Genomic DNA, 26,851 nt, shown 5'->3' on the forward strand with positions numbered 1-26,851 from the left:
ATAAGCCGAGTTTTTCAGCACGATTTTTCGTGCTGAAAACACCGCCCCCAGCTTATACTCGAGTGAACTCGCCGCCATCAGTGGTCTTCAACCTGCGGACCTCCAGATGTTTCAAAACTACAACTCCCAGCAAGCCCGGGCAGCCATAGGCTGTCCGGGCTTGCTGGGAGTTGTAGTTTTGAAACCTCTGGAGGTCCGCAGGTTGAAGACCACTGATGGCGGCGAGTTCACTCGAGTATAAGCTGGGGGCGGTGTTTTCAGCACGAAAACTGCGGCCTTTGACATCATCCAGACCCCCCACCCCCTTTAGTTTTGTACTCACCTCCGCTCGGCGGGACGTTTGGGTGCGCTGGTCCGGTGCTGCAGGACTGTCCGGTGGGGAGGTCGTCCGGTGGGATAGTCGTTCCGAGCTGTCCATCTTCACCGGGGGGGCCTCTTCTGCGTGCTTCGGGCCCGGCCCCGGAATAGTCACGTTGCCTTGACGACGACGCACAGGGACATTCATTAGCAATGTCCCTCTGCGTCGTCGTCAAGGCAACGCCTCTATTCCGGGCCCGAAGCGCGAAGAAGAGGCCCCCCGGTGAAGATGGACAGCCCGGAACGACTATCCCACCGGACGACCTCCCCACCGGACAGTCCTGCAGCACCGGACCAGCGCACCCAAACGTCCCGCCGAGCGGAGGTGAGTACAAAACTAAAGGGGGTGGGGGGTCTGGATGATGGCTGTCCGGGCATGCTGGGAGTGGTAGTTTTGCAACATCTGGAGGTTCGCAGGTTGAAGACCACTTAGAAGGGATTGACAGGCGGAGAGTTTACTCGAGTATAAGCCGAGGGGGGTGTTTTCAGCAGGAAAAATCGTGCTGAAAAACTCGGCTTATACTCAAGTATATACGGTATTTTCAAATGACAGAATTTTCATGCAGAATTCCGGATTGCAATTCTGCATGGTAATTCTGCAGCAGCATATTTGAATTCAATGGTAGTCTGCTGTTCATTCGGCAGACTCCGCATGGAATGCATTGCCGTCTATGAGATGGCGCATTTCCGTGCGGTCCTAGCACCAGCAACTTGCAGTATGTCTGCATGGAGAGCTTCCATGCGGACATTCTGCTGTGTGAACCCGGACTTAGGTTTGCAATTGCCTAATGTGAAGACTGTTTGGCTGTCATTGAGAGGCTTTTATTTATTGGAAAGTTTTAAAAACAAACAAACAATTAACTAATATATTCATCTATTCTAGATTATCTTTTATGAGGACAGAAACTTCCAGGGTCGCTCATATGAGTGCAACTCTGATTCCTCTGATCTGTCTTCATACGTCAATCATTGTAATTCTATCCGGGTGGAGAATGGAAACTGGATCCTGTATGAACATCCTAACTATAGAGGACACCAGTATTTCCTTAGAAAAGGAGAATATCCTGACTTCAAACAATGGATGGGTTACAATGACTCCATCAGATCCTGTCGTTTAACCCCACAGGTAAATATTGTACTTATTGCAAGAAACATCCATTGACAAACAAATGTATTGTTTTAATATCTCCTTCAACTTCACGTTCTTGTATTCTTTGTATTAGGTTTTGCAATTAGTGCACTGTACTAAATACTCTTTTCTGTCTGCGTATAGCATCGTGGACCATTCAGGCTGAGGGTGTATGAAAGGGAAGATTACAAAGGTCAGATGATGGAGTTCACTGAAGACTGTCCTCATGTCCATGAGCAATTCCGCTACAATGACATCAACTCCTGCCAAGTGCATGATGGATACTGGATGTTCTATGAGGAGCCCAACTACAAAGGACGTCAGTATTACCTAAAGCCTGGAGAGTACAGGAGATACAGTGACTGGGGAGCATCTAATCCAAGAATTGGTTCTTTTCGACGAGTTCAGCATCTGTATTAAATAAAAATCTATTATCTTTCTTGTTAAAATACTTATTAAATTATTAACTCAAAACTGAAATGTATATATAATAAATATGTATATGCTCACATACACCCAATATCTCAATATGTAATATTTTTTTTCATGTGATAACATTGAAGAAAGTATACTTTACTACCAGGGCTGCCATCAGAAATTTTGCAGCCCCTTCTTACACTGCTCAAAGTCTGCCCCCCTCCCCAGTGCCTACCCCCCAAGTCTGCCCCCAGTAAATGGCGGCCCTGTCTACTACAATGTAAAGTTGTGAGTGCACAGTCTGTATTAGGTTAGGCTCAAAAACTGCACTGCCAGTTTTCCAAAAATGCCAGAGAAAAACCTGTGTGGAAACCTAGCCTAACAGTGTTTAATGTTATGTCCCTTCAAAATAACTCAAGACTAAGCCAATAAAGGGGTTATTCACCATAAAATGATTTTAGTACGTACCTGCAGACAGTAATGGACATGCTTAGGAAGGATCTGTGCATGTCTTGGGGCTAAATGGGTATGTTGTGAGATTACCATAACGCTGTGGCTATCTTTTTTTGAACTGGGTATTTCCTGTTGGAGTTTAGTCTCTCAAACTACACATCCCATAGTTCCTTGCTTGTAAGTTTGAGGTCACTTTCCTCCCACCATTGAAACACAAATGAGTTGCATTCCCTTCAAAAGACCAGTGTTTTCTAACCAGGGTGCCTACAGTTGTAGCAAAATTATCTCTCTCCCACCCAGTGGTCGCTCCACCCATTGAAGCAGGACAGGCGTCCTTTGCTCACCTGACTAGTGATGTCATGTCTCAACATACTGTGACCTGGGAAAACGCAAGACCTGAGTAATTTTGTGTGCTGTTAACAATAAATATTGTGGTGAAAATCACAGAAGAATTGTGAGTCCACCGTCACACACAGGTACATACACTATATTGTACACTACACTACCTTTACAGCCCACTGTAGTATAGTCAAACAAAGAAAAATCCTTGAAAACCCCTTAAGGACAGCATTTTATTTTTTATTATTGCACTTTAGTTTTTTTTCTATGGCGAAACCAGAAAAATAATTTGTGGTGCAAAATTGAAAATAAATAAATAAACACAAAAAAGTCACTTTTTGTATGATTACATTCACCAAAATTAGTAACATAGTTCATAAAGTTGAAAAAAGACCAGAGTCCATCAAGTTCAACCTATAGCCCTAATAAGTACCTACTGAGTTAAGTTGATCCAGAGGAAGGCAAAAAACCCTTATACTAGAGGTAAAAATTCCTTCCTGACTCTAAATATGGCAGTCAGAATAAATGCCTGGATCAACGTTCTGTCCCTATAAATCTAGTATACATAACCAGCAATGTTATTGTTCTCCAAAAATGCATCCAGACACCTTTTTGAACTCTTTTACGGAGTTCACCATGACCACCTCCTCTGGCAGAGAGTTTAATGCTCTTACAGTAAAGAACCCCCGTCTGTGCTGGTGTAGAAACCTTCTTTCCTCAAGACGTAGAGGATGCCCCCTTCTTATAGATACAGTCCTGGGTATGAATAGATCATGGGAGAGATCTCTGTACTGCCCCTTGATATATTTATACATAGTTATTAGGTCGCCCCTAAGCCTTCTTTTTTCTAAACTAAATAACCCTAATTCTGATAATCTTTCTGGGTACTGTAGTCCTCCCATTCCCCATATTACCCTGGTTGCCCGTCTTTGAACCCTATCCAGATCCACTATATCTTTCTTGTACACTGGTGCCCAGTACTGTACACAGTATTCCATGTGTGGTCTGACTAGTGATTTGTACAGTGGTAGAATTCTTTCCTTGTCGTGGTCATCTATGACCCTATTGATGCACCCCATGATTTTATTTGCCTTGGTCGCAGCAGCTGCCCGACACTGGTCTCTACAGCTAAATTTACTATTAACTAAGACTCCCAAGTCCTTTTCCATGTCAATTTTCCCAAGTGTTCTCCCATTTAATACATAATGCCAGCCTGGATTTTTCTTCCCCATGTGCATTACCTTACATTTATCAGTGTTGAACCTCATCTGCCATTTCCCAGCCCAAACTTCCAACCTATCCAGATCCATTTGAAACAGTGCACTGTCCTCTATAGTGTTTGCCGTGTTACAGAGTTTAGTATCACCTGCAAAGATTGCTACTTTACTGCTCAACCCCTCTACAAGGTCAGTAATAAATATTTTAAATAAAACAGGACCCAAGACGGTGGTACCCCACTAGTAACAGTCACCCAATCAGAATTTTTGTAGGCGACACTGTACTTCTTCCTGGGTTAAACAGGTGACCTGTACTGGGGAGTTTATCTTGCTGTATCTCACCTGGCATTTCATTTTCCTCAGTGAATACATTTGTTTAATATATTTGCTTTTTCCTGATCCCCGTTTATAATTTCTTCCTCATCATTTTTTAAAGGACCAACACTTTCATTTTTGACCTTTTTGCTATTTATATAGTTAAAAAACATTGTGCGATTTGTGAAGGACCCCGGGACACATGTTCTCAGGAAAAAAAACGGTGTGCAAAAGCGCTCTCTCCTCTGGCTCAGCTCACTAGTTTGAGCTTCAGATCGTGGTCATATGAAGAAATAGCTGGGCTCGATGGAATTAGTTAATAGCTGTTGGATTTAATTAAGGATAACGGGTTTCGAGGGGTGGGACCCCCTCTTCGTCAGATCCAATGGTGTGGCAGATGTACAGAGGCAACTCATTTATACACAGAAAAAGCACGCGAAACTCAACACGAGTTACCGGGTTAAAAATAAAACATGGTTCTACTTTATTACAAACATAATATCCATGTGAACTATGCAGTGTCAGCGTTATTTGCAGACACCACCTGGCAAAGGTAAAACTAATAATGAACAAAATCCTGTGGTCCATCTATTGTTAAGAATCCTATACTGTGGAAACATGAGAGTATTAGGATCGTTAGCCCGGCTATCCAAATGAGAAGCAGGGCAGATACGAAAGACAGAATGCTGTTCTCCGTGTTCCGGCAGCATGTGAAGATGGAGTTGCGGCCAGACCGCGGCTGCTAGAAGTATAGGAGACTTTGCTCGTCTGTTAAGGAGAGGAGATAAGGAAAAAATTCGCTAGTGTGTACAACATGTTATTTTGGATGAAGGGACAATTCATAAGACTCAATATTTCAGTAGAAGTCGGTACATCAGTGCGGTGTAACTGTTGACGGTAGCCTGTTGGATTTCCGGTGCAGCAGTCTGTAGTGTGGGGAGACAGAGGTGCAGCGGGATCGCGGCTCATCGATGTCGTGTGCAAAGACAGAGGTGCAGCAAGATACGTGGCTCCTTCTTGTCTTACTCAGGTGAGGGGACATTCAGTGGAAGTCGCCGCTCTACAGACTGTGGTGTGTCACGATGCCGGCTGGCAGGAGGTGGATCCTCTGTGCCAGAGAGGGATTGGCGTGGACCGTGCTAGTGGACCGGTTCTAAGTCACTACTGGTATTCACCAGAGCCCGCCGCAAAGCGGGATGGTCTTGCTGCGGCGGTAGTAACCAGGTCGTATCCACTAGCAACGGCTCAACCTCTCTGACTGCTGAAGATAGGCGCGGTACAAGGGAGTAGACAAAAGCAAGGTCGGACGTAGCAGAAGGTCGGGGCAGGCAGCAAGGATCGTAGTCAGGGGCAACGGCAGGAGGTCTGGAACACAGGCTAGGAACACACAAGGGAACGCTTTCACTAGGCACGATGGCAACAAGATCTGGCGAGGGAGTGCAGGGGAAGTGAGGTATACATAGGGAGTGCACAGGTGAACACACTAATTAGAACCACTGCGCCAATCAGCGGCGCAGTGGCCCTTTAAATCGCAGAGACCCGGCGCGCGCGCGCCCTAGGGAGCGGGGCCGCGCGCGCCGGGACAGGACCGACGGAGAGCGAGTCAGGTACGGGAGCCGGGGTGCGCATCGCGAGCGGGCGCGACCCACATCGCGAATCGCATCCCGGCTGGAGGCGGTATCGCAGCGCACCCGGTCAGTGGATCTGACGGGGGCGCTGCAGTAGCGAGAGTGTAGCGAGCGCTCCGGGGAGGAGCGGGGACCCGGAGCGCTCGGCGTAACAGTACCCCCCCCCTTGGGTCTCCCCCTCTTCTGGGAGCCTGAGAACCTGAGGACCAGACTTTTGTCTAGGATATTGTCCTCAGGTTCCCAGGATCTCTCTTCAGGACCACAGCCCTCCCAATCGACCAAAAAAAAGGTTTTCCCTCTGACCTTCTTGGAGGCCAGTATCTCCTTTACGGAGAAGATGTCCGAAGAGCCGGAAACAGGAGTGGGGGAAACAAGTTTGGGAGAGAAACGGTTGATGATGAGTGGTTTAAGAAGAGAAATGTGAAAGGCATTAGGAATGCGAAGAGAAGGAGGAAGAAGAAGTTTATAAGAGACAGGATTAATCTGGCACAAAATTTTGAAAGGACCAAGATAGCGTGGTCCCAATTTGTAGCTGGGAACACAGAAGCGGACATATTTAGCGGAGAGCCATACCTTGTCTCCGGGAGAAAAAATGGGGGGAGCTCTTCTTTTCTTATCAGCAAACTTCTTCATGCGTGATGAAGCCTGTAAGAGAGAATTTTGGGTCTCTTTCCATATGGTGGAAAGATCACGAGTTATTTCATCCACAGCGGGCAAACCAGAGGGCAAGGGAGTAGGGAGGGGGGGGGGTAAAGGGTGACGGTCGTACACCACGAAAAATGGGGATTTGGAAGAAGAGTCAGAGACTCTGAAGTTGTACGAGAATTCGGCCCATGGTAGAAGATCTGCCCAGTCATCCTGGCGGGAAGAAACAAAATGCCGTAAATAATCACCCAGGACTTGGTTAATTCTTTCTACTTGCCCATTGGATTGAGGATGATAAGCAGAAGAAAAGTTTAATTTAATCTTGAGTTGTTTACAGAGAGCCCTCCAGAATTTTGACACGAATTGGACGCCTCTATCCGAGACGATCTGCGTGGGCAACCCGTGAAGACGAAAAATGTGTACAAAAAATTGTTTTGCCAACTGAGGCGCTGAAGGAAGACCAGGAAGAGGAATAAAATGTGCCATCTTGGAAAATCGATCAACGACCACCCAAACAACAGTGTTGCCACGGGATGGGGGTAAGTCTGTAATAAAGTCCATACCAATCAGAGACCAAGGCTGTTCGGGGACAGGCAGAGGATGAAGAAGACCAGCAGGCTTCTGGCGAGGAGTCTTATCCCGGGCACAGACAGTGCAGGCCCGCACAAAATCAACAACATCCGTCTCCAGAGTCGGCCACCAATAGAAACGAGAGATGAGTTGCAAGGATTTCTTGATGCCCGCATGGCCTGCGAGATGGGAGGAGTGACCCCATTTGAGGATTCCGAGGCGTTGGCGTGGAGAGACGAAGGTCTTCCCTGGAGGAGTTTGCCTGATGGAGGCTGGAGAAGTGGAGATCAGGCAGTCAGGAGGAATGATGTGTTGCGGAGAGAGCTCTACTTCCGAGGCATCCGAGGAACGAGAGAGAGCATCGGCCCTAATGTTCTTATCGGCAGGGCGAAAGTGAATTTCAAAATTAAACCGGGCAAAGAACAGAGACCACCTGGCCTGGCGAGGATTCAGCCGTTGGGCAGACTGGAGATAGGAGAGATTCTTGTGATCGGTGTAAATAATAACTGGAAATTTTGATCCCTCCAGCAGATGCCTCCATTCCTCAAGTGCTAATTTAATGGCCAGTAGCTCTCGATCCCCGATGGAGTAGTTCCTCTCCGCCGGAGAGAAGGTCCTAGAAAAAAACCCACAAGTAACAGCATGCCCGGAAGAATTTTTTTGTAGAAGAACCGCTCCAGCTCCTACTGAGGAGGCATCAACCTCCAATAGGAAGGGTTTAGATGGGTCAGGTCTGGAGAGCACGGGAGCAGAAGAAAAGGCAGACTTGAGCCGTTTAAAGGCGTCTTCCGCTTGAGGAGGCCATGACTTAGGATTGGCATTCTTCTTGGTTAAAGCCACGATAGGAGCCACAATGGTGGAAAAATGTGGAATAAATTGTCTGTAATAATTGGCGAACCCCAAAAAACGTTGGATAGCACGGAGTCCGGAGGGGCGTGGCCAATCTAAGACGGCAGAGAGTTTGTCTGGATCCATTTGTAATCCCTGGCCAGAGACCAAGTATCCTAGGAAAGGAAGAGATTGACATTCAAACAGACATTTCTCCATTTTGGCATAAAGTTGATTGTCACGAAGTCTCTGAAGAACCATGCGGACATGCTGGCGGTGTTCTTCTAGGTTGGCAGAAAAAATCAGAATATCGTCCAGATACACAACAACACAGGAATATAAGAGATCACGAAAAATGTCATTAACAAAGTCTTGGAAGACGGCAGGGGCGTTGCACAGGCCAAAGGGCATGACCAGATACTCAAAGTGTCCATCTCTAGTGTTAAATGCCGTTTTCCATTCATCCCCCTCCCTGATGCGGATGAGATTATAAGCACCTCTTAAGTCCAGTTTGGTAAAGATGTGGGCACCTTGGAGGCGATCAAAGAGTTCAGAGATAAGAGGTAGGGGGTAGCGGTTCTTTACCGTGATTTTATTAAGTCCGCGGTAGTCAATGCAAGGACGTAGGGAGCCATCTTTTTTGGACACAAAGAAAAATCCAGCTCCGGCAGGAGAAGAGGATTTGCGGATAAAGCCCTTTTTTAAATTTTCCTGGATATACTCGGACACAGCAAGAGTCTCTGGGGCGGACAGAGGATAAATTCTGCCCCGGGGTGGAGTAGTGCCCGGGAGGAGGTCAATAGGACAGTCATAAGGCCTGTGAGGAGGTAGAGTCTCAGCTTGTTTTTTGCAAAATACGTCAGCATAGTCCATATAGGCCTTAGGGAGACCGATTACAGGGGGAACCACAGGGTCACGGCAGGGAGTACTGGGAACCGGTTTAAGGCAGTCCTTGAAACAAGAGGTACCCCAGCTCTTGATCTCCCCTGTGGACCAATCCAGGGTTGGGGAATGGTGTTGAAGCCATGGTAGTCCAAGGAGAATTTCGGAAGTGCAATTGGAGAGGACCAAAAACTCAATTTTTTCGTGATGAGGTCCGATGCACATTAGGAGGGGTTCCGTGCGGTAACGCACGGCACAGTCCAATCTTTCATTGTTAACGCAATTGATGTAGAGAGGTCTGGCGAGACTGGTCACTGGGATGTTGTACCTGTTGATGAGAGAGGCCAAAATAAAGTTTCCTGCAGATCCGGAATCCAAGAAGGCCTTAGTGGAGAAGGAGAAGGTAGAGGCAGATATCCGCACAGGCACAGTAAGACGTGGAGAAGCAGAGTTGACATCAAGGACTGTTTCACCTTTGTGCGGAGTCAGCGTACGTCTTTCCAGGCGGGGAAGACGGATAGGACAATCCTTCAGGAAGTGTTCGGTACCGGCACAGTACAGGCAGAGATTCTCCATGCGGCGTCGTGTCCTCTCTTGAGGTGTCAGGCGAGACCGGTCAACTTGCATAGCCTCCACGGCGGGAGGCACAGGAACGGATTGCAGAGGACCAGAGGAGAGAGGAGCCGGGGAGAAAAAACGCCTCGTGCGAACAAAGTCCATATCCTGGCGGAGCTCCTGACGCCTTTCGGAAAAACGCATGTCAATGCGAGTGGCTAGATGAATGAGTTCATGTAGGTTAGCAGGAATTTCTCGTGCGGCCAGAACATCTTTAATGTTGCTGGATAGGCCTTTTTTAAAGGTCGCGCAGAGGGCCTCATTATTCCAGGACAATTCGGAAGCAAGAGTACGGAATTGTATGGCGTACTCGCCAACGGAAGAATTACCCTGGACCAGGTTCAGCAGGGCAGTCTCAGCAGAAGAGGCTCGGGCAGGTTCCTCAAAGACACTTCGAATTTCCGAGAAGAAGGAGTGTACAGAAGCAGTGACGGGGTCATTGCGGTCCCAGAGCGGTGTGGCCCATGACAGAGCTTTTCCAGACAGAAGGCTGACTACGAAAGCCACCTTAGACCTTTCAGTAGGAAAATGGTCCGACATCATCTCCAAGTGCAGGGAACATTGTGAAAGAAAGCCACGGCAAAACTTAGAGTCCCCATCAAATTTATCCGGCAAGGATAGTCGTAGGCTGGAAGCGGCCACTCGCTGCGGAGGAGGTGCAGGAGCTGGCGGAGGAGATGATTGCTGAAGCTGTGGTAGTACCTGCTGAAGCATCACGGTCAGTTGAGACAGCTGATGGCCTTGTTGCGCTATCTGTTGTGACTGCTGGGCGACCACCGTGGTGAGGTCGGCGACAACTGGCAGAGGAACTTCAGCGGGATCCATGGTGGATCTACTGTCACGATGCCGGCTGGCAGGAGGTGGATCCTCTGTGCCAGAGAGGGATTGGCGTGGACCGTGCTAGTGGACCGGTTCTAAGTCACTACTGGTATTCACCAGAGCCCGCCGCAAAGCGGGATGGTCTTGCTGCGGCGGTAGTAACCAGGTCGTATCCACTAGCAACGGCTCAACCTCTCTGACTGCTGAAGATAGGCGCGGTACAAGGGAGTAGACAAAAGCAAGGTCGGACGTAGCAGAAGGTCGGGGCAGGCAGCAAGGATCGTAGTTAGGGGCAACGGCAGGAGGTCTGGAACACAGGCTAGGAACACACAAGGGAACGCTTTCACTAGGCACGATGGCAACAAGATCCGGCGAGGGAGTGCAGGGGAAGTGAGGTATACATAGGGAGTGCACAGGTGAACACAATAATTAGAACCACTGCGCCAATCAGCGGCGCAGTGGCCCTTTAAATCGCAGAGACCCGGCGCGCGCGCGCCCTAGGGAGCGGGGCCGCGCGCGCCGGGACAGGACCGACGGAGAGCGAGTCAGGTACGGGAGCCGGGGTGCGCATCGCGAGCGGGCGCCACCCGCATCGCGAATCGCATCCCGGCTGGAGGCGGTATCGCAGCGCACCCGGTCAGTGGATCTGACGGGGGCGCTGCAGTAGCGAGAGTGTAGCGAGCGCTCCGGGGAGGAGCGGGGACCCGGAGCGCTCGGCGTAACATGGTGTTTGTATTGAACATTGTGTTGGGACACTCAGTGGTGATAGCTTGTTACAATTTTCTGCTAATGTTGCCACTCCATAGTTTCAGAGGGTAAAAATTATAATTTCAAATGATGTTACCACTTTTTGAAGTGTCGGAAAGATGTTTATTTGTTGACCACAGAATGTTTGTGTTTATAGGTGGCTACTACATAATGGGCTCATCCATGGGTAGGATCCGTTCTACACGGCCCTGAGTTGGATTCCTCGTTAGCTGGTACTGATACAGTCACACATTGGTAGGTGATTTATAACAAGAGTTATATATAATCCTTGTAGTGCTTTTGGTTAGTCTTTTTACCTATTAGGTATCTGTCATAATAATACCTTGTAAGAGTCATCTGCATTCCAAAATGATACAACACTCTGTGTATGCAGACTAGGAGATCGGGAAAGGGTTCAGACAGTTTGATGCTTCAGTAGAATGTTTCAGACAGTTTAATGTTTCAGTAGATTAATTCAGTGGCTTCATTCAATCCATGGGGTTGGAGAGATTCCAATCTGTAAATCCAATACATCTCTTTTTTCCCCAAGGCTTCTAATCGATTTGTGACAAGAGCTGGGATATAATCAATGGGCATGATTGAGAAGGCTCCTGTAATCCCATTGTGTTTGGTTGTTATATGCCGTGATAGGCCATGGAGCATGAATCCCTTTTTTATATTACATCTGTGCTGGTTCAATCTTAGATGTAGTTTTTGCGTGGTCCTCCCCACATATTGTTTCCCACAGCAACAGTTGATGAGGTATATGACAAACTGGGATTGGCATGTCAGATGGAATTGTAGCTGAAAAGTTTCTCCTGTGTGGTGGCTCTTAAAATTGGTGCTGTGATCTGCTAGGATGCTGCAGCAAAGGCACCTCTTTTTGCCACATTTGAAAGCACCTTTTGCAAGGGTGGTTTCCGTGGTAATCTGTTTGTCTGGTCTTTGTTTTCTCAAGTGGCTGGGCGCTATCATATTTCTAAGTGAAGGAGCTCTCTTAAATGTAAGCATGGTTTGAGAGGGCAAAATTTCTTTCAGGTAAGGATAATTTTTTAAAAGGCCCCAGTGTTTCTGTAATATTTTTCTTATGTTGTAATGGCCCAAGGAGTAAGTTGTTATAAAACTGCTGTTTTTCCTCCCCCTATTTTGTTCCATATATTTGTTTCCGTTCTGTTGTTTTTCTCTAATTTATCAACTTCTCTTGTGGATCACTGCCGGCTTTGTTGCAGAGGCCCTCCTGGGTTGAAGAGGATGGTGCTGGGCCTGCACTGCCCGAAGTCACCGGCGACACTGAAGAGGATGGTAAGCAAGATTCCTTTTACAGCAAATCTGTTTTTTTTGAATTTTTGATTGGTCGATATATGTCTTTGTGTCCGTAAATTTTTTTCGCACCTGGCAAAATTGGTTATACGGTATGTTCTGCTTCCATTTTGAATAGTGGCCACTGGAAAACGGTACATAGCTATTGGAGTTCACATTTTTAAAAAAAACGTGGACGTGATGATTTTTTTTATCATGATGGGAGATTAGCAGATCGAAGAATTCGATTTCCTTATCGGAAATATTTGGTGTTAGGGTAATACCCCAATTGGTGTTATTCATTTCGTTGGTCAATGTATGGATCTGCTCGGCTGTGCCTCTCCAAAGGAAGAATAAGTCATCTATATAACGTTTATAGATGACTGTGTGCTCGCAAAACAGATTGATTTTATAGAGGAACTCCTCCTCAAACTGCCCCATGAAGAGGTTCGCATAGAAGGGTGCCACTTTTGTGCCCATTGCTGTCCCTCTTGTTTGTTGGAATGTCACTCCATTATAAGTGAAGAAGTTATTCTTTAGAATAAGTTCCAAGCATATAATTAAGAAATCTGCCTGATTCGCAGGAATTTTGGTGTTGTTTTTCAGGTAGGATGCTGTACTCCTTATTCCTAAATCATGTCTGATGTTGGAATATAGGGCTGATACATCCATGGTCACAAACAGCATGTTCTCCTCCCATGCTAGATCCTTTAGTATTTGGATTAATTGATGCGAATTCTTGAGATGGCTATGCAGGTTCAGCACATAGGGTTGGAGTATTAAGTCAAGGTACTGTGAGATGTTGCTAGTAATACTCTCAATCCCAGAAATAATGGGTCTTCCCGGTGGGTGCTCCTGGTCCTTATGCACCTTAGGTAGGTGGTAGTAAAAGGGCATTTAGGGGTTGGGAATCCATAGAAAGTTCTTTTCTTTTTTGGAAAGGATCTAGCATGGTAGGAGAACATGTTGTTTGTGACCATGGATGTGTCAGCCCTATATTCCAACATCAGACATGATTTAGGAATAAGGAGTACAGCATCCTACCTGAAAAACGACACCAAAATTCCTGCGAGTCAGGCAGATTTTTTAATTATATGCTTGGAACTTATTCTAAAGAATAATGTCTTCATTTATAATGGAGTGACATTCCAACAAACAAGAGGGACAGCAATGGGCACCACAGTGGTGCCCTCCTATGCGAACCTCTTCATGGGGCAGTTCGAGGAGGAGTTCCTCTATAAAAACAATCTGTTTTGCGAGGACACAGTCATCTATAAACGTTATATAGATTACTTATTCTTCCTTTGGAGAGGCACAGCCGAGCAGATCCATACATTGACCCACGAAATGAATAACACCGATTGGGGTATTACCCTAACACCAAATATTTCCGATAAGGAAATCGAATTCTTCGATCTGCTAATCTCCCATCATGATATAAAAATCATCACCTCCACGTTTTTTAAAACTGTGGACTCCAATAGCTATGTACCGTTTTCCAGTGGCCACTATTCAAAATGGAAGCAGAACATACCGTATGGCCAATTTCGCCGGGTGCGAAAAAATTGTGCGGACACAAAGACATATATCGACCAATCAAAAATAAAAAAAAAACAGATTTGCTGTAAAAGGATATCCTAAAACCCTGGTAGAGAATGCATTTCAGAAAGCACTTGCACTCACCCAGGAATCTTGCTTACCATCCTCTTCGGTGTCACCAGTGACTTCGGGCAGTGCAGGCCCAGCACCATCCTCTTCAACCCAGGAGGGCCTCTGCAACAAAGCTGGCAGTGATCCACTAGAAATACTACAGAAAAAAGAAGTAAGAGAAGTTGATAAATTAGGGAAAAAACAAGAGAACGAAAACAAACATACGGAACAAAATAGGAGGAGGAAAAACAGCAGTTTTATAACAACCTACTCCTCGGGCCATTACAACATAAGAAAAAATTTACAGAAACACTGGGGCCTTTTAAAAAATGATCCTTACCTGAAAGAAATTTTGCCCTCTCAACCCATGCTTACATTTAGGAGAGCTCCTTCACTTAGAAATATGATAGCGCCCAGCAGCTTGAGAAAACAAAGACCAGCCAAACGGATTACCACGGAAACCACCCTTGCAAAAGGTGCTTTCAAATGTGGCAAAAAGAGGTGCCTTTGCTGCAGCATCCTAGCAGATCACAGCACTGATTTTAAGAGCCACCACACAGGAGAAACTTTTCAGCTACAATTCCATCTGACAGGCCAATCCCAGTTTGTCATCTACCTCATCAACTGTTGCTGTGGGAAACAATATGTGGGAGGACCATGCAAAAACTACATCTAAGATTGAACCAGCACAGATGTAATATAAAAAAGGGTTTCATGCTCCATGGCCTATCACGGCATATAACAACCAAACACAATGGGATTACAGGAGCCTTCTCAATCATGCCCATTGATTATATCCCAGCTCATGTCACGAATCGATTAGAAGCCTTGGGAAAAAAAGAGATGTATTGGATTTACAGATTGGAATCTCTCCAACTCCATGGATTGAATGAAGCCACTGAATTAATCTACTGAAACATTAAACTGTCTGAAACATTCTACTGAAGCATCAAACTGACTGAACCCTTTCCTGATCTCCTGCATTTACACAAGTCTGCATACACAGAGTGGTGTATTATTTTGGAATGCAGATGACTCTCACAAGGTATTATTATGACAGATACATAATAGGTAAAAAGACTAACCAAAAGCACTACAAGGATTATATATAACTCTTGTTATAAATCACCTACCAATGTGTGACTGTATTAGTACCAGCGAACGAGGAATCCAAATCAGGGCCCTGTAGAACGGATCCTACCCATGGATGAGCCCATTATGTAGTAGCCACCTATAAACACAAACATTCTGTGGTTAACAAATAAACATCTTTCCGACACTTCAAAAAGTGGTAACATCATTTAAAATTATAATTTTTACCCTCTAAAACTATGGAGTGGCAACATTAGCAGAAAATGTAACAAGCTATCACCACTGAGTGTCCCAACACTCTGTTACAATGTTGAATACAAACATCACAGTCTGTAGAGCGGCGTCTTCCACTGAATGTCCCCTCACCTGAGTAAGACAAGAAGGAGCCACAATCTTGCTGCACCTCTATCTTTGCACACAACATCGATGAGCCGCGATCCCGCTGCGCCTCTGTCTCCCCACACTGCAGACTGCTGCACCGGGAGTCCAACAGGCTACCGTAAACAGTTACACTGCACTGATGTACCGACTTCTACTGAAATATTGAGTCTTATGAATTGTCCCTTCATCCGAAAGAAAAAATAACACGTTGTACACACTAGGGAATTTTTTCCTTATCTCCTCTCCTTAACAGACAAGCAAAGTCTCTCATACTTCTATCAGCCGCGGTCTGGCCGCATCTCCATCTTCACATGCCGCCGAAACACGGAGAACAGCACTCTGTCTTTCGTATCTGCCCCGCGTCTCATTTGGATAGCCGGGCTAGCGATCCTACTACTCTCATGTATCCACAGTATAGGATTCTTAACAATAGATGGATCACAGGATTTTGTTCATTATTAGTTTTACCTTTGCCAGGTTTCCGCAAATAGCGCTGACACTGCATAGTTCACATGCATATTATGTTTGTAATAAAGTAGAACCATGTTTTATTTTTAACCCGGTAACTCGTGTTGAGTTTCGCAGGCTTTTTTTGTGTATAAATGAGTGCCCTCTGTACATCTGCCACAACATTGGATCTGACGAAGAGGGGGTCCCACCCCTCGAAACGCGTTATCCTTAATAAAATCCAACAGCTATTTGCTATTAACTAATTCCATCGAGCCCGGCTATTTCTTCATATGACCACGATCTGAATCTCAAACTAGTGAGCTGACCCAGAGGAGCGCTTTTGCACACCGATTTTTTCCTGAGAACCAGTGATCCCGGGGACCTTTGCAAATCGCATCTACCAGACGTCCAGGATCCACAGGACGCCACGGTGTAAGCCGCACCTCCTTAATCCAGCGATTCCCTTTTTACCGGGATACAAATGCTATATGGTGTTATGCCCAGTGCATAACACTTCAAGATGAGCAAGTTTTTTACATTACGCTAAATCTATTTAAGAACAACATGTACGGCACATTGTTGCGCTATTTTTGTGTTTCTATTTTTTTCATATATCGAGTATTAAAAAACATTTTGGGGATAGTTTTACTTTCTTTGGCAATGAGTCTTTCTGTCTCTATTTTTGCGGCTTTTCTCAGTTAAAAAAAAAATATTTTACATTTTTCTCTATAGTTTTAATGCTTCTTCACTTTTGTCCTGTTTTAGTAGTTTAAATGCTTAATTTTAGTCATTTATTGCCCCCTTAACATTTTTATTCATCCATATTGGTTTTCTTTTATTTCTGACCCTATTATTCCCATAAGGTATATACATCTTACAGTGAGAATTTAAGATATTTTAAAAGTCTCCCATTTATTGTCAGTATTATTCATTTTGAGGACATTATCCCATTTTATATTGTTAAGGGCTTCTCTGAGTTGATCGAACTTTGCCTTCCTAAAGTTCATTGTTTTTGTGGCCCCTCGACAGATTCCCTTATTGATGAACAATTTATAATGTATTATACAGGGTGGGCCATTTATATGGATACACCTTAATAAACTGGGAATGGTTGGTGATATTAACTTCCTGCTTGTGGCACATTAGTATATGTGAGGGGGTAAACTTTTCAAGATGGGTGGTGACCATGGCGGCCATTTTGAATTTCTCAGTGAGCAGGAGACTCCTCTCCATGTCGTCAATGCCTCTAAGTGTTGCTAGTTGCTCCTCTAGATCCAGGATCTGGGCTTCCAAATGAACATCTCCCACACATCTCACACAACAATATGCACCCTCAAACTGCTGTTTTTTTTTTTTTTTACTTCTAATACATGCTAGTTTTTTGTGGCTTTAGTCCAAAAAAAGTCTAGACTAAATGCATCTGACGCATGGAAGCAAGCCACGCTGACATGGAAGTTTGCTGTAGACTATTTCATAGACAGTGGCTGCATAGTAAACTGCTGTTTTCCCCCATAACAACCAATCACAGTTCAACTTTCATTTTACCAGACATGAAAGCTTAGCTGTGATTGGTTGTTATTGGCAAAACCAGACATTTTGTTTTGAGCACATTGATAAATCTAGGCCATAACCTAGCTGGCTATATACCAGTGGTCTCCATCCTGCAGGCCTCCAGATGTTGCAAAACTATAACTCCCCGCATGCCCAGACAGCCAACGGCTGTCCGGGCATGCTGGGAGTTGTAATTTTGCAACATCCGGAGGTCCGCTGGGCCCAGAGTTGTAGTTTTGCAACATCTGGAGGTTCGCAGGTTGAAGACCACTGCTATATATCTTAGGTGTTAATTTCCCATATCCATTAGATGACCTGTTATACAGGTCTTTTTTCTCTAATAGTTTCTGCACACAAAGGGATTGTTTATAGGTATTATAGTGTGTCACGATGCCGGCTGGCAGGTAGTGGATCCTCTGTGCCAGAGAGGGATTGGCGTGGACCGTGCTAGTGGACCGGTTCTAAGCCACTACTGGTTTTCACCAGAGCCCGCCGCAAAGCGGGATGGTCTTGCTGCGGCGGTAGTGACCAGGTCGTATCCACTAGCAACGGCTCACCTCTCTGGCTGCTGAAGATAGGCGCGGTACAAGGGAGTAGGCAAAAGCAAGGTCGGACGTAGCAGAAGGTCGGGGCAGGCAGCAAGGATCGTAGTCAGGGGCAACGGCAGAAGGTCTGGAAACACAGGCAAGGAACACACAAGGAACGCTTTCACTGGCACTAAGGCAACAAGATCCGGCAAGGGAGTGCAGGGGAAGTGAGGTGATATAGGGAAGTGCACAGGTGAACACACTGATTGGAACCACTGCGCCAATCAGCGGCGCAGTGGCCCTTTAAATCGCAGAGACCCGGCGCGCGCGCGCCCTAGGGAGCGGGGCCGCGCGCGCCGGGACAGAACAGACGGAGAGCGAGTCAGGTAGGGGAGCCGGGGTGCGCATCGCGAGCGGGCGCTACCCGCATCGCGAATCGCATCCCGGCTGGCAGCGGAATCGCAGCGCCCCGGGTCAGAGGACGTGACCGGAGCACTGCCGCGGGGAGAGTGAAGCGAGCGCTCCGGGGAGGAGCGGGGACCCGGAGCGCTCGGCGTAACAGTACCCCCCCCCTTGGGTCTCCCCCTCTTCTTAGAGCCTGAGAACCTGAGGAGCAGACTTTTGTCCAGGATGTTGTCCTCAGGTTCCCAGGATCTCTCTTCAGGACCACAACCCTCCCAGTCCACTAAAAAAAAATTTTTCCCTCTGACCTTTTTGGCAGCTAAAATTTCTTTGACCGAGAAGATGTCCGAGGAGCCGGAAACAGGAGTGGGAGGAACAGATTTGGGAGAAAAACGGTTGAGGATGAGTGGTTTGAGAAGAGAGACGTGAAAGGCATTAGGGATACGAAGAGAGGGAGGAAGAAGAAGTTTATAAGAGACAGGATTAATTTGACACAAAATTTTGAAAGGACCAAGATAGCGTGGTCCCAACTTGTAGCTAGGGACACGGAAGCGGACATATTTAGCGGAGAGCCATACCTTGTCTCCAGGGGAAAAAACGGGGGGAGCTCTTCTTTTCTTATCCGCGAACTTCTTCATGCGTGATGAAGCCTGTAAGAGAGAATTTTGGGTCTCTCTCCATATGATGGAAAGGTCACGAGAAATTTCATCCACAGCGGGCAGACCAGAGGGCAAGGGAGTAGGGAGGGGGGGAAGAGGGTGACGGCCGTACACCACGAAAAATGGGGATTTGGAGGAAGACTCAGAGACCCTGAAGTTATACGAGAATTCGGCCCATGGGAGGAGATCTGCCCAGTCATCCTGGCGGGAGGAAACAAAATGTCGCAAATAATCACCCAAGATCTGGTTAATCCTTTCTACTTGTCCATTGGACTGGGGATGATATGCAGAAGAAAAATTTAATTTAATCTTGAGTTGTTTACAGAGAGCCCTCCAGAATTTAGACACGAATTGGACGCCTCTATCCGAGACAATCTGCGTAGGCAACCCGTGAAGACGAAAAATGTGTACAAAAAATTGTTTTGCCAACTGAGGCGCAGAAGGAAGACCAGGAAGAGGGATGAAATGTGCCATTTTGGAGAATCGATCAACGACCACCCAAATAACAGTGTTGCCACGGGAAGGGGGTAAATCAGTAATAAAATCCATACCAATCAGAGACCAAGGCTGTTCGGGGACAGGCAGAGGATGAAGAAAACCAGCGGGCTTCTGGCGAGGAGTCTTATCCCGGGCACAGATAGTGCAGGCTCGCACAAAGTCCACAACATCCGTCTCCAGAGTCGGCCACCAATAGAAGCGGGAGATGAGTTGCACAGATTTCTTGATACCCGCATGACCTGCGAGATGGGAGGAGTGACCCCATTTGAGGATTCCGAGGCGTTGGCGAGGAGAAACAAAGGTCTTTCCTGGAGGAGTCTGCCTGATGGAGGCAGGAGAAGTGGAGATCAGGCAGTCAGGTGGAATGATGTGTTGCGGAGAGAGTTCAACTTCTGAGGCATCCGAGGAACGAGAGAGAGCATCGGCCCTAATGTTCTTATCGGCAGGACGAAAGTGAATCTCAAAATTAAATCGGGCAAAGAACAGAGACCACCGGGCCTGGCGAGGATTCAGCCGTTGGGCAGACTGGAGGTAGGAGAGGTTCTTGTGGTCGGTGTAGATAATAACAGGAGAACTTGATCCCTCCAGCAGATGCCTCCATTCCTCAAGTGCTAATTTAATGGCTAGAAGCTCTCGATCCCCGATGGAGTAGTTCCTCTCCGCTGGATAGAAGGTCCTAGAGAAAAAACCACAAGTGACAGCATGCCCGGAAGAATTTTTTTGTAGAAGAACAGCTCCAGCTCCCACTGAGGAGGCATCAACCTCCAATAGGAAGGGTTTGGAAGGGTCAGGTCTGGAGAGGACGGGAGCCGAAGAAAAGGCAGACTTGAGTCGTTTAAAGGCGTCTTCTGCTTGAGGAGGCCAGGACTTGGGATCAGCATTTTTTTTGGTTAAAGCCACGATAGGAGCCACAATGGTAGAAAAATGTGGAATAAATTGCCTGTAATAATTGGCGAACCCCAAAAAGCGTTGGATAGCACGGAGTCCGGAGGGGCGTGGCCAATCTAAGACGGCAGAGAGTTTGTCTGGATCCATCTGTAGTCCCTGGCCAGAGACCAAATATCCTAGAAAAGGAAGAGATTGGCATTCAAACAGACATTTCTCAATTTTGGCATAGAGTTGGTTGTCACGAAGTCTCTGAAGAACCATACGGACATGCTGGCGGTGTTCTTCTAGATTGGCAGAAAAAATTAGGATATCGTCCAGATATACAACAACACAGGAGTATAACAGATCACGAAAAATTTCATTGACAAAGTCTTGGAAGACGGCAGGGGCGTTGCACAGTCCAAAGGGCATGACCAGATACTCAAAGTGTCCATCTCTGGTGTTAAATGCCGTTTTCCACTCGTCCCCCTCTCTGATGCGGATGAGGTTATAGGCGCCTCTTAAGTCCAATTTAGTGAAGATGTGGGCACCTTGGAGGCGATCAAAGAGTTCAGAGATGAGGGGTAAGGGGTAGCGGTTCTTAACCGTGATTTTATTAAGACCGCGGTAGTCAATGCAAGGACGTAGGGAGCCATCTTTTTTGGACACAAAGAAAAATCCGGCTCCGGCAGGAGAGGAGGATTTACGGATAAAGCCCTTTTTTAGATTCTCCTGGACGTATTCGGACATGGCAAGAGTCTCTGGGGCAGAGAGAGGATAAATTCTGCCCCGGGGTGGAGTAGTACCCGGGAGGAGGTCGATAGGGCAATCATAAGGCCTGTGAGGAGGTAGAGTCTCAGCTTGTTTTTTGCAGAAAACATCCGCGAAGTCCATATAGGCCTTAGGGAGACCGGTTACTGGAGGAACCACAGAGTTACGGCAAGGGTTACTGGGAACCGGTTTTAGACAGTTCTTGGAACAAGAGGACCCCCAACTCTTGATCTCCCCAGTGGACCAATCCAGGGTAGGGGAATGAAGTTGAAGCCAGGGAAGTCCAAGGAGAATTTCCGAGGTGCAATTGGGGAGGACCAAAAGTTCAATCCTCTCATGATGAGATCCGATGCTCATAAGAAGGGGCTCCGTGCGGAAACGTATGGTACAGTCCAATCTTTCATTATTTACACAATTGATGTAGAGGGGTCTGGCGAGACTGGTCACCGGGATGTTGAACTTGTTGACGAGAGAGGCCAAAATAAAATTTCCTGCAGATCCAGAGTCCAAGAAGGCCACTGTAGAGAAGGAGAAGGCAGAGGCAGACATCCGCACAGGCACAGTAAGACGTGGAGAAGCAGAGTAGACATCAAGGACTGTCTCACCTTTGTGCGGAGTCAGCGTACGTCTTTCCAGGCGGGGAGGACGGATAGGACAATCTCTCAGGAAGTGTTCGGTACTAGCACAGTACAGGCAGAGGTTCTCCATACGGCGTCGTGTCCTCTCTTGAGGTGTCAGGCGAGACCGGTCGACCTGCATAGCCTCCACGGCGGGAGGCACAGGAACAGATTGCAGGGGACCAGAGGAGAGAGGAGCCGAGGAGAAGAAACGCCTCGTGCGAACAGAGTCCATATCTTGGCGGAGTTCCTGACGCCTTTCGGAAAAACGCATGTCAATGCGAGTGGCTAGGTGAATAAGTTCATGTAGATTAGCAGGAATTTCTCGTGCGGCCAGAACATCTTTAATGTTGCTGGATAGGCCTTTTTTGAAGGTCGCGCAGAGGGCCTCATTATTCCAGGACAATTCTGAAGCAAGAGTACGGAATTGTACGGCATACTCGCCAACGGAAGAATTACCCTGGACCAGGTTCAACAGGGCAGTCTCAGCAGAAGAGGCTCGGGCAGGTTCCTCAAAGACACTCCGGATTTCCGAGAAGAAGGAGTGTACAGAGGCAGTGACGGGGTCATTGCGGTCCCAGAGCGGTGTGGCCCATGACAGGGCTTTTCCGGACAAAAGGCTGACTACGAAAGCCACCTTAGACCTTTCAGTGGGAAACAGGTCCGACATCATCTCCAGATGCAGGGAACATTGGGAAAGAAAGCCACGGCAAAACTTAGAGTCCCCATCAAATTTATCCGGCAAGGATAAGCGTATCCCAGGAGCGGCCACTCGCTGCGGAGGAGGTGCAGGAGCTGGCGGAGGAGATGACTGCTGAAGCTGTGGTAGTAACTGTTGTAGCATAACGGTCAGTTGAGACAGCTGTTGGCCTTGTTGCGCTATCTGTTGTGACTGCTGGGCGACCACCGTGGTGAGGTCAGCGACAACTGGCAGAGGAACTTCAGCGGGATCCATGGCCGGATCTACTGTCACGATGCCGGCTGGCAGGTAGTGGATCCTCTGTGCCAGAGAGGGATTGGCGTGGACCGTGCTAGTGGACCGGTTCTAAGCCACTACTGGTTTTCACCAGAGCCCGCCGCAAAGCGGGATGGTCTTGCTGCGGCGGTAGTGACCAGGTCGTATCCACTAGCAACGGCTCACCTCTCTGGCTGCTGAAGATAGGCACGGTACAAGGGAGTAGGCAAAAGCAAGGTCGGACGTAGCAGAAGGTCGGGGCAGGCAGCAAGGATCGTAGTCAGGGGCAACGGCAGAAGGTCTGGAAACACAGGCAAGGAACACACAAGGAACGCTTTCACTGGCACTAAGGCAACAAGATCCGGCAAGGGAGTGCAGGGGAAGTGAGGTGATATAGGGAAGTGCACAGGTGAACACACTGATTGGAACCACTGCGCCAATCAGCGGCGCAGTGGCCCTTTAAATCGCAGAGACCCGGCGCGCGCGCGCCCTAGGGAGCGGGGCCGCGCGCGCCGGGACAGAACAGACGGAGAGCGAGTCAGGTAGGGGAGCCGGGGTGCGCATCGCGAGCGGGCGCTACCCGCATCGCGAATCGCATCCCGGCTGGCAGCGGAATCGCAGCGCCCCGGGTCAGAGGACGTGACCGGAGCACTGCCGCGGGGAGAGTGAAGCGAGCGCTCCGGGGAGGAGCGGGGACCCGGAGCGCTCGGCGTAACATAGTGCTATACAAAATGCCTAGAGTAAAATGTGTCCACTATAATTATGTGAACTTAAAGGACAAGTCTCACAGTAAAAAATTGTTCAGCTTTTAGTGCAGAAGGTAAAGTTATACAGGTTTGTAAATCACTTCCATTACCAATGCTGCTTAGAAACAAGCTTCTTCTGCATTCTTCTGTCTGACAAGAAATTCATCTGTTCCAGGTTTTCATGACTTTCGACCCCCTATTCAGGCTGTTATCAGCAGCATCCCGGGGCCGTGACGTGACAATTACCCAGAAAACCCCTGTGCTGCAGAGAGCTCCCTGTGCTCAGCCGTAGCCCCTCCCATCTGATGAATATTCACACTGTGCTCCCTCTGTTCTGCAGTGATTGGCTGAGCAGCACTGCCTATATGCCGGCTGATTCAGATCATAGCAGCCCCAGCAAACAGGCTGATTCTCTCCCCTCTCCTTGCTAATGTTTTTACACTGATAACGGAGGAGAGGGGGGAGGGGAGGGAGATGCCAGCGTAGAGCTGTCACACTGAGCACTGGGGAGAGAAGAGTGCAGGGCAGAGAAGGGGGGAGGTGATTGTGCCACTGTAAAGCTGTTTCACTGAGAGGAGGAGGGGAGGGAGTGATTTTACAGTGTAAAACTGCAGCTTCAACTCCAGGGTCCCTCTCTCTGAGCACTGAGATTACATTTTGTTCCCTCGTGGCCACCCTGCTGTATTGGGCTATGATTGGAGCTCAGTGTTATGTGGGAGTGAGCTAGCAGAGCTGTGGGAGTGGCTAACATAAGTTAGGGGTTGTAACAAGCTCTCTGCTCAGGCAGATGAGCAGGAAATGTGAGCAGTGCATGCAGGGAAATGTAGTCTTTGAGATCACAGGCATAGCCACCATAACCAGGAAGTAACTGGAATTCATGAGCTGAATAGCTGGTGAATGGGGGCCGGAAAAAAAATCACAAACATGTCAGAGAGGTGGTAGGTGAATATACTATGGAATGGCTAGGTATTTTTTTTTTCTTTGCTGCATGGGATATCTTCTTTAACTAGGGAAACTATTAACCTAAACTTATCCTAGGTGAAACTGCCTTTTGGACTGCCTTTTCCAACATGGAGGCCATACTAGATTTGGGGATTGCAAAATTTAACTAAAAAACAATCAAATATTTCAATTTAAACTACCTAAATTTAAAGTCCCTTAATTTTAACTCCCCTCACTTTTATACTACTCACTTGTATACTTCACACTCTTGTATACAGACACACAATCACTAGCTCAACAATCGCTTAGTGTACTTGTTTTTTATATTTACCACACTCCACCTCTCTCTTCCACTGCCTGAAAGGGAGTGCAAATGGCCATTGCCAATAGTATGTTTAACCCCTTAACGACGCAGGACGTAAATGTACATCCTGGTGAGGTGGTACTTAATGCACCAGGACGTACATTTACGTCCTAAGCATAACCGCGAGCATCGGAGCGATGCCCGGATGATGCGCGGCAGGTCCCGGCTGCTGATCACAGCCAGGGACCCGCCCGTAATGGCGGATGTCCGCCATTAACCCCTCAGATTCCGTGATCAATACAGATAACGGCATCTGCAGCATGTTTTCATTAAAATGGATGATCGGATCGCCAGTAGCACTGCCGCGGCGATCCGATCATCCAGCACGGCAGACGGAGGTCCCCTCACCTGCCTCCACTGCCTTCCCGGCATCTTCTGCTCTGATCCTCCTTCCCGCAGACCAGAGAAGAAGATGACCGATAACCCTGATCAGTGCTATGTCCTATACATAGCACTGAGCAGTATTAGCAATCGAATGATTGCTATAAATAGTTCCCTGTAAAAAAAAGTTAAAAAAATAAAGTAAAAATAATTTGAAAACCCCCCTCCCCCAATAAAAACACAAATTGTCCCATTTTCCCTATTTCACCCCCAAAAAGTGTAAAAAAATATTTTAGATACATATTTGGTATCATCGCATGCGTAAATATCTGAACTATTAAAATAAAATGTTAATGATACCGTACGGTGAACGTCGTGAATGTAAAAAAAAAAAAAAAAGTCCAAAAACAAATTAGCTGCTTTTTTATAACATTTTATAAAAAATAAATTAATAAAAAATGGATTAAAAGTTTTATATAAGCAAATATGGTATCAATAAAAAGTACAGATCACGGCGCAAAAAATGAGCCCTCATACCGCCGAAAAAGTTATAGGTCTTCAAAATAGGGGGATTTTAAATGTACTAATTTGGTTTAAAAGTTTGCGATTTTTTTTTAAGCGCAACAGTAATAGAAAAGTATGTTATCATGAGGAACATATGTCATTTTTACCGTAAATTGTATGGCGTGAAAACGAAACCTTCCAAAATTTTCAAAATTGCGGTTTTCTTTTTAATTTCACCACACAAATAGTATTTTTTTTTGTTGCGCCATACATTTTATGGTAAAGTGAGTGATGGCATTACAATGGACAACTGGTCACGCAAAAAACAAGCCATAATACTAGTCTGTGGATGAAAATAATAAAAGGCTATGATTTTTTGAAGGCGAGGAGGAAAAAACGAAAACGTAAAAATTAAATTGTCTACGTCCTTAAGGGGTTAAAATTGTCGTCTTTTAACCCCTATAACTTTTTTAATTTTCCATATACGGGGCTGTATTAGGGCTTATTTCTTGTGCCATGATCTCGGTACCATTTTTGTTTTGATGGAACTTTTTGATCACTTTTTATACAGGGTATAGGGTATATATTAGGGTATACAAAGTGACCAAAAATATGCAATATTTTTTTTTTCTATGTTAACATCATTGACCGTGCGGTTTAACCTCTTAAGGACGCAGGCGTACCTGTAAGCCCTGTGCCCGGTCCCGGTCAAAGTTGATCATTGCGTCTAAAGTTGAAAAATTGCATCTCGGCAGCTCAGTCAGTCTGACCCGGACCATCGCAGTGAAATCGCGATGTCACGATCAGCTAGGACACGAGCGGAGGGTATTTTACCTGCCTCCGGCGTGTCTGATCGGCGATTGACTTCTCCATGCCTGAGATCTCGGCAGGAGAAGTCAAGCCCCGAAAACACTGATCATCTGCATATAGTTCTATGCCGATGATTAATGTTAGGAATCAATGTAATGCATAATATAGCCACTAGAGGGGGCTTTAACAAAGCAAAAAAAAAAAGGTAAAAAAAAAAGTTAATAATAATTTAATGTTCTAATGAATTAACCCATTCCCTAATAAAAGTAAGAATCACCCCCACTTGTGTAAATAAAAATAAATATATGTCGTATCGCCACGTGCGGAAATGTCCGAACTATATAAATATATCAAGAATTAAATCGTACGGTCAATAGCGTACACGCAAAAAAAAAAAAAAAAAATCGCATATTTTTTGTCACTTTTCATAGCACAAAAAATGAATAAAAGGCGATCAAAAAGTCCAATAAAAAAAAAAAAAACT

General features: G+C 46.6%; 1 pseudogene; it reads left to right on the forward strand.

Annotated features, from left to right (window-relative positions):
* Positions 1–1,237: 1,237 nt before the first annotated feature.
* Positions 1,238–1,948, forward strand: LOC130284032 (gamma-crystallin 1-like; annotated as a pseudogene).
* The last annotated feature ends 24,903 nt before the right edge of the window (positions 1,949–26,851 follow it).

This window comes from Hyla sarda, chromosome 8 (genome assembly GCF_029499605.1).
Source record: "Hyla sarda isolate aHylSar1 chromosome 8, aHylSar1.hap1, whole genome shotgun sequence".
Classification (NCBI taxonomy): Eukaryota; Metazoa; Chordata; class Amphibia; order Anura; family Hylidae; genus Hyla; species Hyla sarda.